The following is an 8,684-nucleotide window of genomic DNA, read 5'->3' on the forward strand; positions in this document are numbered from 1 at the left end:
GCAGAACAAAGACTTGATTTAAGACAAAGACTTAAAGCTTTGCTAAGTGTGTCTACAGGAATCTTAAGTGTGTATTTAACCCAGCATGTAGCTTATTTCCTTATTGCACTTTTTTCAGCTGGTCAACAGTCTTCTTATCTTTCAAAGGTAATATTTGATGCAACGTATTAATTAAAGTGCCTCGCTCGTGGGTGGATCTTGTTACCTTCAGACACAATCAAGCTTCTCGTTTCCAATATTTATGCAAAGCTAAGCAAACCAGCTTAGCTCCTGTTTGAAAACATACACTGATTATCTGGTCACCCACATACGCTGACAAATATTTCATCACAGCAGGGTGCAGGAGACCCCAGGGGGCCCAGGGTTGAATATCAGGATTCCAGATTCAGTATAAGCATGTCTTAATGCCTAAGCAAAATATGTAAATATGTGGACTATTCTCTTGATGGTGCTTGTTCTTCAGTCTGCTGGCATCAGATGACACTTATATAATTCTCTGCCAATTTATATTTAACAACAACAACAACCTTCTCAGATGTACTTCCAAAGGATCATTTTTTAAAAATCTAATTAAACAGGGTCCATGGTATAATCCGAATCAGTTTTTTTTTCCTTTTGGCAAAGGGTGAGCTGTGGGTGGAGGTGAAGAGACTTTGATATGAAAAGGTTTGAAATCCCTACACCCAGTGTGCTCGCTACAGATTCACTTTTCAAGTGTTGGCATGCCAAATGACAGCTCCCCAACAAAATGACTCTGTTTCCAGAGCGTGTTTTAAATTTGGTGAGTTTGCACCTGAGTGTCTCCGTCTGGCTGCCAACCTTCATCCGCAGCAGCAGCGGCGGCCTCAGAGCTTCCTCTGCCCGGCCACATCGATGTTTATGTCTGGGCTGCAGCCCTTCAGAAGTGGCCAGAAGCAACAAAACATGTTTTTTCCCCTTTAGGGTCTGAAAATTGGGCAGACAATGTCTCCACAGTCGGACTGCAGCTTATTATCCAAGTCAACCTGAGCATGTTATTATTGAGAGTGAGGTGGAGTAGATTTTAAAAAGGGGAGGGATTCAAAGTAGAATGGAAAGGATAATTTTCTTGCGACACTGCAGGGTGGCATGGCGATGCAGTGGAGAGCACGGACACCTCACAGGCACACAGTTGCTGCTTTGAATCCAGAGTTGGATGGCTGCATGGGTTCTCTCCGGGAACTCCTGCTTCCTCCCACAGCCCAAAGACATGCATGTTAGACTAGCTGATGATCCTAAATTGATCACAAGTGTGAATGCGAGCATGTCTCTTTGTATTAACCCTGCTGTACACTGACCTGTCCAGAGTGTACGCCACCCCTTGCTCTATGGCAGCTAGGACAGGCTGCAGTTCTCCTGCAACCCTGAATTGGATAAGCAGTTAAGAAAGTCAATGGATTAATATTGCACCTGACATTAAATAACCAGTCATGCAGGGGTTTCCCTTTAAAATCTACTGGTGGAAGTTCTTAAAAATATTCCATTTTATAAAAGTACTTTGCTTTTTTCTCAAAAAAACTGACAGTACTGGTTTTAACTCCCCAAAAATAACTAACAGAGCTTAATTTGAGGTAGAATTTAACCTAAAGATTTTGGACGCAGAGATTAGATTTAGGAACTGGCAGTTTAAACCTTAAAAAAATCACCTAAAAGTCTGCTGACTGCTGTCAACAGTAAAAAACAAGACAAAAAACTTTCCTTAAACACTCCATCATCAAGTACAGCTGTCCAAATCACAGACAAGAGTTTATTCTATTTTTAAAGAAGTGAAAACCAAAAACTGGTGTCCATTCAATGGTTTATTAATCATGTAGTGACAGCATATCTTTATCAGGACTGGTTTAAATAACTTATCTTTTGTTTTCACTGGTGAATACCTTTCTAAATCAGCCCTCTGAGCCGTTATGCACCTGAAGGGGTTATGCTGAGTCCTCTGTTTTCACTATACACATTGCTTCTTCTGTCTATTTTTAAAACACACAACACGTCTCTGACGACACTCATGTTTGCTGAATCCGGCCACTTGCTCTCACTTTTTGTCAGTTTTCTAGCATTTAAGCTGATCGCGGTTCTGTGAGGTAGTATTGCAGAAATCATGGAAGGGATCTAGTCGTTCTTCCTTCTATTCTGTTTAAAATGAAAATGAAATCTATCCTTAACTGTTTGTCAGGCACATAAAGCCAATCAGGCGTTCTCCCTGTGAGCCCTGAGAGTTTGAAATAACCTTCAGATCAGGCTTTATTACTATTAATTAGTTTTAATTTCTGAACTGAATAGCCTAAGTTGTGTTGTTTTTTTTAAAATGTGCACCACTGTATTTGTTGTGTGTTACATGTACAGTAAGTGCATTATCTAGATTCTAGATAATATTACTAGTAAGACTGATCTGATTTGTTTAGTGGGCTTGTTAAGTATTTACCGTCACAATATTTGAGTCATAAAGTGACCAACAGATAATGTCTTCTTTAATCTAGATATTAATGAGCGGTTAATACAAATATGCTTATCTCACTGACACTTGCATGAGAAAGTTGATACCATGGGAGACTGAAAAAATCCTTAAATAAGGGAGAAATCTTCAGCAGCAAAGATGGTGGTGCAAATATAACTTGTAGGGGGAAAAGATTACGTGATATCAAAACAATCTGAAAACAATGATTGCTGGAATGTTTGGCGCAGATAGTGTTAAAAATCAGTCTGGTTTTTATACTCATTAAGCAATCAGCCCAGCTATTGCATGTCTCCCACAAAATCGCCTGAATTGGTTGCTTTATTTTTCACTTATTCTGATTTTCTACTCTCCCAACTATAAATGGTATGTTGCCAGTTAACATCAGTAGCGTGTCTGAATTATTTCTAGTTAAATGCATTTGGATGCGAAACAAAACTATCATGGCCCTGTGAAGAATATCTTGATAAATCCAGCAGCTGGAGGGCTGCACATCTGCACTGTGAACAGATGGTAAGGGCAGAACAAACAAGGCTGCTCCAAGAGCTGAGGGATGACTAGTCGAAGGCCGACTCCCTGCCCCGACCTCTACCCCCCTCCTCCTCCTCCTCCGTTTATTCTTCCTCTTTTGCCTGCTCCCATGTCACCCCTTGGCTCCCTGATGGATGCTGACAGTAACGGCTGTCCTCCGTTCCCTAACCCATCACCCCAACCCTTCCACTCCCATCTCTCCCACCCCCTTTCCTCATCCCTCCTTCACTCTTCCCTTTTTCCTCTTGCCCATTCTGGTCTGACCATGGTGACCTCGCTTTTTGAAGATGTCATCCTGTGGCTTGGCTTTGAGCTTCTCGAGGGACAATAATGCCTGAGCTCGGCTGTCAAAAGCACATCGAGAGCAGGATGTGCTGCCCATCCATGACTATTAATCTCTGGTGTTCAGTTAGATTTGCTAAGACTGCAAGCAAATCACTGCATACGTCTCTGAAATACCAAAAATGTAGTTTTACAGCAGGTATCAATACTTGTCTCAACTCAAATGAAACACAGAAATATTTTTTGAGGTGAGTCATTTTGACATCTGTGTTAAGACGAAACGGTTACTCAACGTGTCACAAGTGAGCTGATCACCATATGTCAATTGTTTCTTAAAACTAGGGTGTGGCATAACCTTAAAAAAAAACCCTCGCACTCAGTCAGACACATGCACGCGTTCTTCTTCACTTCCTGTTGTGCAATTTCATAAACCTCCGACAGCAAACTTGTTGAACTGGATAAAAGATGGCAAGATAATTGTCATGGTCCTGGGCCATGTGGGCCCAGTATCCTTAGTTCTTTGTATTTTTGTATCTCGTTCCTTATTTAGGCCATGTCTTCTGAGTTGCCCTGTTGTGTTGTTCCCTAAGTGTTTTCCCTTCATGGCTCTCTCCCCCCTGTGTGCCCTCTATGTATTGATGAGCCCTCGTCTCCCTTTGTGGTTGTTTCATGTTTCCCCAGCCCGTTATGTCTGTGTTTTCCCCGTGCTCTCTCTCCTCCTGTCAGAACCTCTGTGCCTCTACATGTCATGTTCAGTTCACCCCGCCCTGTCTCGTTATGATTATCAGTGTCACCTGTGTTCCCCATGTGTGCCCACTTTCCTCGTTTACCCTCTGTGTATTTCTGTCTGAGTCTCCCTCTGTTCGGCGTCGTGTTCTCCCTCATGTTGTGTGGATCTCCCTGTGTCTCTCTGCGTATGTTAGTTTACTTTTCCCAGTTTAGTTTTGTATTTCCTATGTTCTGCCATTCCAGCATTAAAGCTGTGATTTTGAGTTCATCCCCGTGTCTGTGAGTTTTGCTATTGGGTCCTTCTCCTGCCTGCCACACAACGTATCATGACAGAAGAACACGACCACAACATGGACCCAGCAGTTCACAACCCCTCCGCGGACCGACAGTACGACGCGACCATGCCGGACCCAGCGACACAAAGACTGGAGATTGTCCGGACAGTGGAGTCGCTATGCGACAAGTGGCTGCACTGTTCCAGTGAGGAGGAACGGGAGGAGTTCGCCCGCCAGGTAGGGGTGTGCGTGTCTGTGTTCCCCTGGTTATGGGAGACGCTGCACCCCCTCGTCAGCGACCTTCTCGTCTCCGCTCTCCGACTCCGTCCGCAGCAGCAGCGGCCCGGTGGGCGTGCACCTTCACCAGAGCCGTGCCATCGCGCCGTTGTCCCGCCGCCTCATGAGCCAGTGGCGGTCAGAGTCGGAACGGTGAGGCTCACCACGGACACACGATTAGCTCACACTTCATCAGCTTCCGCATCCTCGCCACCGCCTGCCTGCACGGAGATGCCCGAGGCTGTTGACTTCGGTGAGGAGGAGCGGCGGCAGGTGTTGCGGGCTTATCGGGAGGACGAGCTCCGGTGGAAGCCCTGGCTCATCTCGGAGCAGGACCTCTCACCTGCTGCACAGCCTACCAGCCGCTCGCCGTCTCCAATCCACTTAGACTTTACTTCGCCTGCCTCATTTCTGGCAAGGATGTGGGCGGACGACCGGGAGATCGCCGCTACATCACCCCCTGCATTTGTGCCATCAGCGCCCATCGCGCCAGCTACCAGAAGGGGGCGGCGCCGGCGCCGCCGTGGCACCGCATTAACTCCGGAAATCATGGAGCCCGGTCTCTGTGAGCAGCAGCAAGCAGCTTGCACCCACGTAGAGGAGGAGCTCCGGAGAAAGCCGTGGCCTACCCCCGATTGTCAGCACATCTTTCGGGGAACACGCCTGGCTCTCGGGGGCCCTCGGAGCCGCCAGGGTCTGCAGCCCTTCACAGCTCAGTTAGCTCCCTCGCAGCCACCCTCAGTTCAGTTAGCTCCCTCGCAGCCACCCTCAGTTCAGTCAGCTACCCTCCTGGAAGCCCCCGCTGCCTGGTATTCTCAGCATCGACATCTTTTCCCGTCAAGGTTTATCGCTAAATCATTCGATCCTCCCTTAAGAGAGAGACTGCGTCCTCGCTGCCTTCACCCCAGTACACCAGTGTCACCTGGGTCTCCAGTAGCTCAGCTCCCAGTGTCACCTACCCCACAGCCACTTTTAGCTCAGTTTCCAGAGCCACCTGTTTCAGTTCAGGCCCCAGTAGCTCCAGTGCCGCCTGTAGCGCAGGCCCCAGTAGCTCCAGTGCCGCCTGTAGCGCAGGCCCCAGTAGCTCCAGTGCCGCCTGTAGCGCAGGCCCCAGTAGCTCCAGTGCCGCCTGTAGCGCAGGCCCCAGTAGCTCCAGTGCCGCCTGTAGCGCAGGCCCCAGTAGCTCCAGTGCCGCCTGTAGCGCAGGCCCCAGTAGCTCCAGTGCCGCCTGTAGCGCAGGCCCCGATAGCAGTACGGTCCGCTGGTCAGCCTAACATTCAGCCAGGGGTCTCTAATCTCTCTGGCTCTGCATCAGCTCCTGCTGGGAGCTCGGATGAGCTCATCCAAGACTCCGCGGCTCCCACGCCGCCTTCTACCTCGTCAGCTGGAGGGTCCGAGGGGCCCGTTCAGCCTCCTGTCTCCGCTGGAGGGTCCGAGGGGCCCGTTCAGCAACCTTCCTCGTCAGCTGGGGGTTCGGGAGAACCGCACCAGCCTCATGCCACGTCAGCTGGAGGGTCCGAGGGGCCCGTTCAGCCTCCTGTCTCCGCTGGAGGGTCCGAGGGGCCCGTTCAGCCTCCTGTCTCCGCTGGAGGGTCCGAGGGGCCCGTTCAGCAACCTTCCTCGTCAGCTGGGGGTTCGGGAGAACCGCACCAGCCTCATGCCACGTCAGCTGGAGGGTCCGAGGGGCCCGTTCAGCCTCCTGTCTCAGCTGGAGGGCCCGAGGAGCCCGTCCAGCACCATGCCACACCAGCTGGAGGGCCCGAGGAGCCCATCCAGCCACCTTCTGCTACGCCTGGCCCAGCCTCAGAGCCTTCGTCCTCGTCTGGCCCAGCCTCAGAGCCTTCGTCCTCGTCTGGCCCAGCCTCAGAGCCTTCGTCCTCGTCTGGCCCAGCCTCAGAGCCTTCGTCCTCGTCTGGCCCAGCCTCAGAGCCTTCGTCCTCGTCTGGCCCAGCCTCAGAGCCTTCGTCCTCGTCTGGCCCAGCCTCAGAGCCTTCGTCCTCGTCTGGCCCAGCCTCAGAGCCTTCGTCCTCGTCTGGCCCAGCCTCAGAGCCTTCGTCCTCGTCTGGCCCAGCCTCAGAGCCTTCGTCCTCGTCTGGCCCAGCCTCAGAGCCTTCGTCCTCGTCTGGCCCAGCCTCAGAGCCTTCGTCCTCGTCTGGCCCAGCCTCAGAGCCTTCGTCCTCGTCTGGCCCAGCCTCAGAGCCTTCGTCCTCGTCTGGCCCAGCCTCAGAGCCTTCGTCCTCGTCTGGCCCAGCCTCAGAGCCTTCGTCCTCGTCTGGCCCAGCCTCAGAGCCTTCGTCCTCGTCTGGCCCAGCCTCAGAGCCTTCGTCCTCGTCTGGCCCAGCCTCAGAGCCTTCGTCCTCGTCTGGCCCAGCCTCAGAGCCTTCGTCCTCGTCTGGCCCAGCCTCAGAGCCTTCGTCCTCGTCTGGCCCAGCCTCAGAGCCTTCGTCCTCGTCTGGCCCAGCCTCAGAGCCTTCGTCCTCGTCTGGCCCAGCCTCAGAGCCTTCGTCCTCGTCTGGCCCAGCCTCAGAGCCTTCGTCCTCGTCTGGCCCAGCCTCAGAGCCTTCGTCCTCGTCTGGCCCAGCCTCAGAGCCTTCGTCCTCGTCTGGCCCAGCCTCAGAGCCTTCGTCCTCGTCTGGCCCAGCCTCAGAGCCTTCGTCCTCGTCTGGCCCAGCCTCAGAGCCTTCGTCCTCGTCTGGCCCAGCCTCAGAGCCCTCGTCCGCTGCAGCCTCAGAGCCTTCGTCCGCTGCAGCCTCAGAGCCTTCGTCCGCTGCAGCCTCAGAGCCTTCGTCCGCTGCAGCCTCAGAGCCTTCGTCCGCTGCAGCCTCAGAGCCTTCGTCCGCTGCAGCCTCAGAGCCTTCGTCCGCTGCAGCCTCAGAGCCTTCGTCCGCTGCAGCCTCAGCCTGTGCTTCGCCTGGTCCCGCCTCGACTGGTCCTGTGCCCACCGGGCCTCGGCCAGTACGCCTGACACTGGAGAGCTGCCGCCGCTGCCTTGCGCGCAGCCGGCCCCCTGAACTGCTCCGTCGTCTCCTTCGCCGCCGCCGCTGCCTTCCGCGCGGCCGGCCCCCTGAACTGCTCCGTCGTCTCCTTCGCCGCCGCCGCTGCCTTCCGCGCGGCCGGCCTCCTGAACTGCTCCGTCGTCTCCTTCGCCGCCGCCGCTGCCTTCCGCGCGGCCGGCCTCCGGACCAGCTCTGCCACCTGTGCCACCTGCCTGGTCGGCCCCCCGACCGTGTGTCCCGTGAACTCTGGTGCCTGTGGGCTCTGGGTCGGCCCCCTGAACTTTATTTTGACTATGGTCATGTGCTCCCGTGTTTTCTGTTGTTTATTTTGTTTCCCGTTCTGGTCCCTCCGTCCTGGTCCCCCGCCTCCCGCCCTGGGTGGGTTGTTTTCTGTTTTTGTTTTTGTTTCTCGGGTTTGGGCTGTCGGGAGCCAGCCCTTTAGGGGGGGGTGGTGTCATGGTCCTGGGCCATGTGGGCCCAGTATCCTTAGTTCTTTGTATTTTTGTATCTCGTTCCTTATTTAGGCCATGTCTTCTGAGTTGCCCTGTTGTGTTGTTCCCTAAGTGTTTTCCCTTCATGGCTCTCTCCCCCCTGTGTGCCCTCTATGTATTGATGAGCCCTCGTCTCCCTTTGTGGTTGTTTCATGTTTCCCCAGCCCGTTATGTCTGTGTTTTCCCCGTGCTCTCTCTCCTCCTGTCAGAACCTCTGTGCCTCTACATGTCATGTTCAGTTCACCCCGCCCTGTCTCGTTATGATTATCAGTGTCACCTGTGTTCCCCATGTGTGCCCACTTTCCTCGTTTACCCTCTGTGTATTTCTGTCTGAGTCTCCCTCTGTTCGGCGTCGTGTTCTCCCTCATGTTGTGTGGATCTCCCTGTGTCTCTCTGCGTATGTTAGTTTACTTTTCCCAGTTTAGTTTTGTATTTCCTATGTTCTGCCATTCCAGCATTAAAGCTGTGATTTTGAGTTCATCCCCGTGTCTGTGAGTTTTGCTATTGGGTCCTTCTCCTGCCTGCCACACAACGTATCATGACAATAATGGGCACAGAAGCTCGAAATAAAAGTGGGGCAAACTTACACACAAACACTCCACATTTCCCGCTGACATGGGTCAGTAATGATGAAGTA

This window comes from Rhamphochromis sp. 'chilingali' (assembly GCF_963969265.1).
Source record: "Rhamphochromis sp. 'chilingali' genome assembly, chromosome: 4".
Lineage (NCBI taxonomy): Eukaryota > Metazoa > Chordata > Actinopteri > Cichliformes > Cichlidae > Rhamphochromis > Rhamphochromis sp. 'chilingali'.